We start from the raw sequence: 10,542 nt of genomic DNA, 5'->3' as shown, positions 1-10,542 counted from the left end.
ATCCTGGTATGCCTCCTATGCAAGAGCAGCACAAAAAAGAACCATACTGGGATAAGAGATCTGGTTCAGGTTTAAGTAGATATGTAGTTTAGGAAGGATTGTACCCTACAGTTTCTTTTTGATAATTTGGAATAAGAAAAAGTTGAGGCCAATAAAACCTTAGAGAGCCAAATGATTATTTTAACCCTTCATCTTGTTAGAAAGTAATACTTTGAATTAAAAAAAAATCACACTTGATGTTTATCACTTATGTCTGTGAGCCATAGTAATTTTACAGGTATGATAGAGAGGTGAGTGGTTTATAATATTACTTAGTTATATACAGTCTTAGTTATGAAATATTACTTACCGAACTCTTAAAATCAAAACAAGTTTTGCAGGAAAAATTTTGTCACAAAATTTCTGCCTTCTAGATCAAACAACTTAAGCATCCCAAAAGTCCAGTTAACTCTTTGTGTGTGTATATATTTCATTTTTGCTAGATATGCTTGGAAAGGAAAATGTTTTTTGGTTAAAGTTTTAGTTGGCATGGGTTTTTCCAATCTTTATTTGAAAACTAATTTTTGAATGATCTTTAATATTAGGTAATGCTTTAAATAACAAGGGACAATTTTCCTTTTTCAGAATGCTCCAAATTTTTTCTGTTTCTTACAGCTTCTAATGTTCTTTTTTCTTTCAAGTCAAGTAAAGCAGGTAGATGCCTAGCAACTCTGAAATTCAAACTATATATCTAGATATCTACCTTTGGTTAAAATATTGTGGATCAGTTTATAATACTGAATATTGGAACTGTAGTGAAACCAAGTAATTCTTGTTTCCCAGACAAGTTCTAATTACCTACCTTATACTCTGTCCTTCGCCTTTTTATCTTAGAGCAAAATTGACTCCAGCACTTTTAGTTTCACAGTTGCAGTTTCAAGTTGTAAGACAGTGGTATTTTTCAGAATCTTTAAAAGCTCCATAATTTCTTTTCAAATGCAGAAAACAAACAAACAAAACCAACCAAAACCCCTACCTAAAGAAATAGAACAGAAGTCATGGAATGAATGTAATTGTTGACATGCTGTCATTTTAAGGTAAAAGTCCTACTGGGAAACTTGATGTCAAATTCACTTTAAGTTCGTGCACTCCCAGTAAGTCAAGTGAGTGCTGATACACAGTGTTGCTCAGTAAAGATTTTTACTTGACTTAAGGAGATTTTCAAAGATGATCTTGGCTACCTTTCAAAATGTATCACTGAGGATGCTTTTTAATCTGCTTTCTGTCTCCAAGCTTTATCAGTATTCACACTGAACTTTGAAAATACTTTGGACATTTCATTGTATGAAACATCAGCAACAGATGTAATTATGATGAAAAGGGACAACTAAGGTGGCTTTACACAGCTGTCCCTTCTCCCTCTGGGACTTATTAATGTTAAACAAGATTCTGGTTGCCCTGCAGTCTTTTTTCAAACTGTGCTATCTGGTCTGTATAGTTTCTTTTTTTTTTTTTTTTTTACATTTACCATATAGCATGGTAATTTTGCAGGGTTATTTACTTGTGAATAGCAACAGTTTTGTTCTGAAAAACTACTCCGAGCATAGAGTGTGATCTGATGTGGTCTGTAGATTGCAGATATTTTAGATAAGGCTTTGATTAATGAAAATTTAACACTACAAAGTTATCAATCAGAGCTGGCTTTTCTGACTTGACATTTAGCCTTCTGTGGAACTGACCGTGGCTTGTAGCTGAATCTGTCTTTACTAGGTGTTGATTACGTGTAAGCCAAAACACAGCCTGCATGATTATACCATAGGTGGCTATGAAATAGTAGCAGGTATTGAAGACAAGGAAGATTTGTAGTATTTTTTTCACTTATCACTTTAATAGGAGGAAAGGTTCTGAGCAGCATGTAAAACCTTTGGAGCAGAAGCCATATTTTGTCTAATCTTTTCTACCCCATTTTGCTCCACAGGGCTTTGATCTGGGATTAGATCTGTGTGTATATATCTGTATATATATAGCAGTTGCTTACTCATGGCAGAACAGTTTCTTGAAGTTCCTGCAAACCTGGAAACAGGATGAGTGGGGTATCTCTAGTTCTCTGAGTGTGCAAACCCATAATACACTCTTCAACACAGAAAATGATATCGAGGTTTATTACTTATCACATGCAAAATATGTTTACCCTGATATTTTGAAGTCACTACTACAACAGGCCTCAAGGAATCCCTGTCCTCTTTGTGTGCATGTGTTATTCCCGCTGAAAGTGATGAGTTAGCTATACACATGAGGAGGAGGATATACCCATGGGACTAAACTTGCCAGGGAGTACGACATTCTCTCTTCTCTAAAACTGTGAGAAGAGGACAGTTTAAGCATTTCTCTCACCTCTGCATTTTGTGGTACTTTTGCGAAGGAAACCGTAGTGGAAGTAGCAGCTGGGAAACGTGATAATAGCACAATGTTACCTTGATGGAAATTGCAGCTCAGAGCTGTAGGTCAAGTGTGGTACAGAACCTTGAATGATGGAAGTGAGCTGTTTTTCTGGACAAAGCAGCCATTAAGGTTGACCCTGGTAAAAGCTGACTGTCACTTACTGGCTGAATAAATACTTGACCAAAGAGAGGTTTACATCTTTCTGTGTTAAGATATATTTTCAAGTATTTTCAAGTTCAGGTATCATTTTCAGTTGTTAGGCCAGATGTTAAGTTCTTCGTATTATTGTGATTTATTGTTCCTCACCTACTACTATCTGGATAGCTGACACTTTTGGCCACATAAGTGACATTTGTATACATCAGATATATCTGGATGGGGTAAATGAGGCTGAGACTTTTGAAAAGAAAAGCCAACTCATTTATTTATTAACAGCTGAGAGCAGGAACCCAGGATAAGCCCAGGCTCCATGCGACAAGCCAGACGAAAACAACACACACACAAAAAAGACACTGAGACCCACTGGGTGCTCCTCTTGGACCCCAACTTCTGCAAGTGGCTTTTAAAGTCTTTGGTACCACTGGATTGATGCGTTTCTTAATCCTCGTGCTGATTGGTCCCTTTCCTGTTCGCTGGTTGGTCTATACCTCCCTGCATTCCTAACCAATCATTTCCAAATAAATCCACTTCATTGGTTGGCTCGTTCTCCAATCACAGTCTAGGGCGTCGTCCTCATCCCTTGTACCCTATGAGGCAATGTGCTGGAAGGTTCTGTCTATTAAACCCATTGGGTCCTTGTTATACCCCTATCCAGTGGTTACATTCCTGTATTACACCCGTACAGTCTTGCAATCTCTCTTCAGTTAACATGCCCATTTATTCAACTTTTAACTCCCCTCTTTTATATCCTATCCAAACAGTAATAACCAACACCCCAAAACCAATGCATTTACATCCAGACAGTAACGATCAACACCCCGAAACTGATTCATTTATTACATGGACATAAATGGTGTTGGACTTGATGTGCTCAGGTTTTTCCACTACATAAGTAATTGCATTAGGGGATAGTAATAGTGTGGCATAAACAAGGGTGCAAATATGGTGCCCTGGGGTGACTGTATGATACTGTATTCCCTATCATCTTCCCTATCCCAGATGTGAATCTCATGACTTTCTGTGCCTTTAAACTGAGGCGGAGAGCAAACTTTTCACAGCAGTTTGTGTTCAAGGACACAGAGACACACTCCTCTGCGTGCTTCTACGGCGGCAAGAGCGGGGGAAGCACCCTTCCTTTTTCTTTTCCGAGTTTTTCGGCTTTTTCTCAGGAGAGAGACACAGTTAAAATGCTTTGGTGTTTAGCCGGCTCGCTAGCTGAGGCAAGAACTTTTCCTTGGACTGTTCTGGTCCGGTCCAGATCACCAGCACCGGGAGGCCCACGCCACAGCCTGAAGGGGCCACACCCCAGCTCCGGAGAGAGAACGGCCACACAGAAGGACTTTGAGTTTTTTCAGGTTCTCTCCACAGCGAGAGGTTTTATTATTTAGCATTATTCTGTTCCCGTGTGTTTGTTAAATAAATAGGGTTTTTTCCTTCACTTTCCTCTGAGGAAATTTTTTTCCCTGAACCTGGTGGGGGAGGGGTGGCTGTAACCTGCCTTCTATCAGAGGATACTTTCCTCCAAATTTGTCTCAAACCGGCACATATGGTTTAGCTTAGAAATGCTTGATCTTTTTTTTTATTCATTTTTTTGAATCTTCTTTGCTGACCCTGTGGGCAAGCTGTCAGGCATGGGGCACTCCAGCATGTTTAGAGCTCCTACACGTTTCCAAATTGAGAACTCCGAGAGAGTGTCACCTTAGCAAGAGAAAAGCTCCCTCCTGTGGAAGAGGTGAACCTCTGCTGCGACAAGGAGCAACCATAAGGGCATCACACCGTGATTTTAAATTAGCAGGAAAAAGGGTTAGAAGCACTGTGGGAGTTTGCAAACACTGGAATGCAAAACCCTGTTCTCTGTTATTTTTGTCTCAAAGTAAATTTTTAATATTTTGTATGACATTTCTAAAATGTATCTGAGTTATAACTGCTTGCTGTAAGTAAAAATGGATAGTTTAAATAATATAATGTGGCCACAGAGGACTCTCTAGTGTTAAAAGGATCTAAACCAGCTGATATTTTTATAGATTTTGCTTTCTGTAGCTCTTTGCTGAAAAACCTTAGTATTTTGGACATTTCTCTGAATTCAGGTTTGTACAGCTTACTTAAAAAATTGTTTTTCTTTTTCCTTTTTTTTTAAAGTTTGATAATCTGTTCTGTATATCTTGAAGATCTGTATTAAAGTTATTTTGAATCTTGCTGTGATTGGTGGTCCTTGGTAGAAGGCTCTGCTGAGCTCAAAGCCCTGTGTGACTTGGAAAATAAAGCTGCATAGAAAGCATAAAAATGAAATTGTGATGGAGGGGCTGGAACTACAACTTGGTATCAAATTCCTGCTAGAAACAGAATTTTTACCTTTGAGCTGCATATGATTCATGCTTGTGATCTAAAGGTGGAAGGCTCTACCTCATTAGCAGATTAGCAAAACCCTGAAGCATGTACCTCCATAAATGCTAATGTTATCCCCTGAGAATGAAGTACTTTTGGGGAGGGAGTGAGATGGATCTTTAGTATGACAGTGGAGTTTTAATTTTACCAATTCCAATTTACTGCCAGCTAAAGAAGACTGCGACAGCACAGAGCGCTCTGACCCACTGCAGAAAAATGCTGTGTTGAGATTGGGTATTAGGATCCTGTCCATTGGCAAAACAATAAGTTGTCATCTTGTTCAGAGATAGCTAGGTTCTAGCTTGTGGCACACAGCAGCAGAACTTTGGTTACAAAAGCATGAGATTAGCAATGGTATGTAATGGTGAAGTGAGATTTGGTTCTGTGTTTAGAAATGTTATGATGGTGTACCTGCTTGATTAGAGTTTGGATTTATCTTCGAAGTAGGGAATAGTTGCTCTGTTAAGGAAGTATTATCCTCATTTATAAGAACTGTGAAGGTGTTACAGTTTGGGTGAATAGTCCTTATGATTGTGCCTGTCAAGAAATGCAAGCTCCCGAACTTGTGGACAAGGAGAAATTCTCATGAGGCTGCATGAAACAAAAGCTCAAGTCAGGGGTTACGAGAGAAATGCTGGCAGAAGTGCCTTATCAGTGAGGTTCAGTGCTGTGTGAGCTCCCTGGACCTCTCTGATCTTCTGGACCACAGAGTACTCACTGGCTTCTGCTCTTCAGGTGCCAGTTTGGATTAAAAGAAAATCAGCAATAGCAAAGGGGAGTCCCTTTCACATATAAGTACTTGCACTAGCTTCTGGAAGACTGGTGTGTTTGTGGGGGAGAAGTGGTCTATGCAGTTCGAATGGGGATGGGGAGGCTTTTACATGTGGCTTATAGCAAACTAGTGGCTCCAAAGATTGAAAGTTCCTTCCTGGTACATATGAGTCACCATGCCTGGAGGGATTTAAGATGTGTGGATGTGGCACTTGGGGACATGGTTCAGCGGTGCACTTGGCAGAGTTAACAATTGGACTAAATGATCTTTTTTACAACCTAACCAATTCTACGGTTCCATATTTCCTCTTAGTAGCTCCATCTAGTGATTGGCTGGAGTATTTCTGATTACTGCTTTTTTCCCTATGGCAATTTTTGTCTGGTTTCTTAAGAAATTGAAGCTTGTGTCGAGCACACTTTGTCTTGCTCTTCTCCTTCCTCTGCACCCCTCCATCCCCAATATTAAAAGTTTTTCATGAAAATCAAAAGAGGGGCTGAGGGTCTCTACTGAGTTGCTTTAGTTATATGAAATTACAAATCCGAACAGAGCACGCTGGATGAAATTAGTGCCCATAATGATAGAGGGGCTGCATCATGAGTTGAACTGAATGTTATAACACCAGGTAATCCACAGGAGATGGACAGGAAATTAGTCTCTATAAGTCCCATGGTTCATCATGATACACTACAGAGAAAAAAGTAAAATAAAAGTTTTATTGTTTTTAGTATTCACATGGCAGTGATTTCTGCACAGCAACTGTGACGTGGAAGAAATGGCTTTAAATCTCTGAATCTTCAGCAGTTAATTTTCTTCTGATGGAGCTGTGGGAATTGAAATAATGATAAAAATACAGAGGAGAACACTTACCAGAGCTGAACATTTACTCTTGACTATAATGCCTAATGATTTGTACCTTTAAATGAAGTCTTGTTTGAAAACTCGGACTATTAGATTAAAACGAATTTCGGATATATGTTCTGGTGTTTTTGAAGTGATTTAAAGCACTGGTTTGTATCACCTATTGCAGATTGCACTAAAGCCTTGTCTTCCTCCAGGAATTCTGCATTAAAGGGGCTACACAACAGGTAACTCAGACCTGGTCTGAGATTTGACAGTCGCCTACTTTTATTCACTGCATCCTAAAGACCATTCTCTCATTTAATTTTTTATTTCTGTGAGATTTTAATAAAAGGCCAAGAGATAAGAAGGAGATGGGCTAAAACTGATTGCACCCTTTTTTCTCCTCAACTGAAATTCTTTGTTATATAGTGTAAATCCAGCTTGAATATTGTTCAGCAACAGGAGCAACATGCTTGGTTTGGCTGAGCTGTGCCAACTTCTGCCTGGAGTACTTCTTGTCTTGAGGAGTGCTGCTCCACAGGGTATTGATGTACTCAGTTGCTATGCCCTCTCTGTTGGAGGTATAAGGGCTTCCTTGCTCATTCCATACTATGGAATATAGTGCTGCTTCTCCCATCCTCTTGGATTATTACATTAAAAGTTACTGAATTACTGGGGGTCTTATATTTTGTAAATAGCCACTTACTCCAGAGCCTTCAAGGAAAATGAGTAATGATTGAACAGCAACTGCTGAGAGAAAAGAAAGGCTTCTCTGTCTCTCCATCACCAATGAAGGATGAGAGAGGGGACATTAGGGGATGTAGATAAGCAATGACAGGATGTGACACCTGAGAAGTTTGAAATTAGTATGAAATCTGTGGAAAGTTATTGACACTGAGCTTAAATCTACTTACCAATAAAAACCACAGGGGGTTCAGTAGGAGATTTTTGAGGTTAGGAACAGTCTTTCTAGCAGAACTGGGAAGAAGTATTAAAGGGGACTGAGATGGAGACTACCAAAAGAGATTTTTTGGGAGTTCTCTGGTATTGTTCTACTTTCATACGGAGACTACTAGTGACTGTTTCCCCCAGTGCCTGTGGGTCAAGAGCACACTCTGAGATTCTCCTGTCTCCTTCTCGTACCATGACTCCAAGCCCATGCCCCTCCAATGTTTTCCCTTTAGATATCTGGATGGAAGCCAGTGTCTCAGATAAGGCATGGTTCCTCATGGATTTACAGAATGGAGTGTCAGGAAAAACTTGCATACTTAGCTGTCCTAGTCATGGTTCTCCAAGAATAAAGGCTATAAGCAGACTGCAAGATGGCAAATAATCTCCCTTTCTTGTGCTGTTTGGATCATCTCTCAGTTCTGGAGCTAAGTACACATCAGCATTCCGTCTTTGCTTGCTTATTTGTGCCTGAGGGCTGCTGCTGACATTGCAAGGCTGAAGCAGAAAGAAGTCAAAATTCATAGCTGCTTTTATTAAAAGAAAAATTAAAACCCTGCAAGAAAATTTTCAGCTCTGTAAGTTCATTGTATAACTGATTCTGTACCTGTTTCCAGGTGCAAAACTTTTGTTATTGCTCCCTGGAGAAAAATACATTTTCTAAGATAGGGTAAATGATCTGTAGAAGAAATCTTTTCACTGCATTTAAAACAAACAACCTCCCTGGAAGTGTTTCCTCAACTTCTTTAAGTTCTACTTAATATATATTAAAATATTTAGGTCTAAATTCTTACAGTTCTGTTTTAAGCAAGGGCAGTTCATTCACATTGTAGCATATTAGGGCAAATCTGTCTCTCATATTTACTTCATATGTTTTGGTGGAACTTTGTACCAGGAGTGCATTTGCTACTTTTTTTTCTTAGCCATCTACCTTCCACCCACCTTAACAGTAGCAAAGTTCAGTGTAAACATTGTGAATTTAAAAATGAGGTGACCAGCACATTTATATCTGGTTATTACCTTGTCCTGATACACAAAATGTTGCCAGACTTGAACAGAGTAGATGCGTGATACCTTTTTTTGTTTGTTTTAATGCTTTTTAAATCTTTGGAGGGTAGTCATATAACTTCCATACAGAACAGGGATGACTGCAGTTGTATTTTCACACCCTGGAGTTTCCTACATTTTGTCAGCTTGCCTGTAGCATAGTATTTAGGCAGAGATGTCTCAGAAGTGAGAATTAAAAATTACACAGTTAATTAAAAAAACCCCAACAATCAACAAATAAAAAAGCACCAACTCTAGTTATTCTATGCGCAGAATTGGCCACAGCTTGTTCTCTCCAGTAAGTCTGAAATGTGGAAGTACCTTAGGTGAATCTCTTGGCATACCAACTTAGTGAGCAGGAGAGATACATCCATCACAATCAGAAAAGAGTGTGTGTTGTGAAATTGCACTACTGCCACTTGTTTGCAGGCCCTCTGAGGTTCACATTAAACTCAGAGAGATTCAGTTCAAACTTCTGAGAACATCTGGTCCCTGTAGCACATACACTATAGTTTCACGTGGATATTAGTGACAGTGTTGTCACTTGTCCTTTCTGTGCTGAGAATGAGCAGAAGGTCCAGATAACCACCAGCACAGTTATGTAGTTCTTGCCTTCATCATCCACTGATAGTTTATCATTTCTTCGCCCACGATTGTTCAAAGGCTGCAGATCCTAGACAGGATACAAGGCTGTTCCACACTATCGGGATAAAGGGAGTAGGAGTGCCTGTTCTCTGGGGGAGGGAAACCCAGGTGTTACAGATAGCATGCAAAGCACTTGCACATGGCTGGCAGCATCGAGACTCAAGTTTGTCTGAGTGAGGACAAACAGAATATCAGAGCCTTACACTTGGTCAATGCAGACATGCTGCTATGAACTTTTTTTTAAAATTTAGTATTTTTTAGCATAAAAATTGATGGAGAGACTGTCTGTCATTGCTTTTAAGCCATGTCTCCAACGGAGATCTGTTTGTGTCTATGTGCTCATAGTGCAATTCACTGTGGGTCACAAGATTACAAACTCCAGTAACTGCAGTGGGAGGACTCACAAAACCTTACGGTAGAGACAGAAAAGTGATGCAGAGAGAACTGGTTTGTCTCTTCCTAGCTTGATGCAGCCTTGTCTTCCTAAGACTGAAAGCCAAGGCTCACAGGGATTTGAAGCCTTAAATCCTGGTATCAGGGAGACGGGGAAAAGGAAGCAGTCCAAGGAATGCTGGTGAAAGCTGCCAAGCATGCAGTGGGCAGGAGTGCATCTCTCCTGGCCAAAGGTCTGGATTAGCTGCACTAAGGGGACTTTGCAAGTCATTGCTTGTGAGCTTTGCAGAGCTAAGGGAGAACATGAATGTTGTAAGACTCATTATACTGCTGCTTTGTGCTTCAGGGCTGACGTAGCTATTAAGGCAATGCTCACTGCTTTGAATTTTGAAAGTCAAAGCATTTGTTTCAGATCTCAGAAAGAGGTTAGCATTTACAGTGTGCCACATCCTTATTTAATCAAAGCTTTGCATGGAGACTTCAGAAGAATGGAACACATAGCACATACATCAAAATTTTACATAGGAAGTGAGAGCAGTGCTCTTAACCAAGTGGAAAAGAACCTCTGCTGGCATGCAAGAGCCTTGTATTACAAAACTTACACCTTCATTGTATAGAAGTTCTGTTCACATCTTTTATACAGAGAATTTTATAAATGAGGTCTTCTGATTCTTTGCTAGTCTGGAATCAGTAAGGGTCACTGCATCTGCAAACCAATAGACAGAGCTTCAGCTGAAGTCAATAAAACCTCTTTACCACGTGAAAGTAGTGCATGGAGATTTGATGTGTATTATTTCTGTTTCATATACAGTCAGATGGTAGGAGATACTAAAGCCTATAGTAGCTGCAGTAAACACAAAGCCTTGTGCAAAATCTAATGATGTAATACAAGCCCTATGCAGGATCACAACTGTAATAATCATGACTAACAG

Source organism: Aphelocoma coerulescens, chromosome 3, assembly GCF_041296385.1.
Source record: "Aphelocoma coerulescens isolate FSJ_1873_10779 chromosome 3, UR_Acoe_1.0, whole genome shotgun sequence".
NCBI lineage: Eukaryota > Metazoa > Chordata > Aves > Passeriformes > Corvidae > Aphelocoma > Aphelocoma coerulescens.
The sequence above is the reverse complement of the archived record's forward strand: the minus strand, read 5'-3'. Positions refer to the sequence as shown.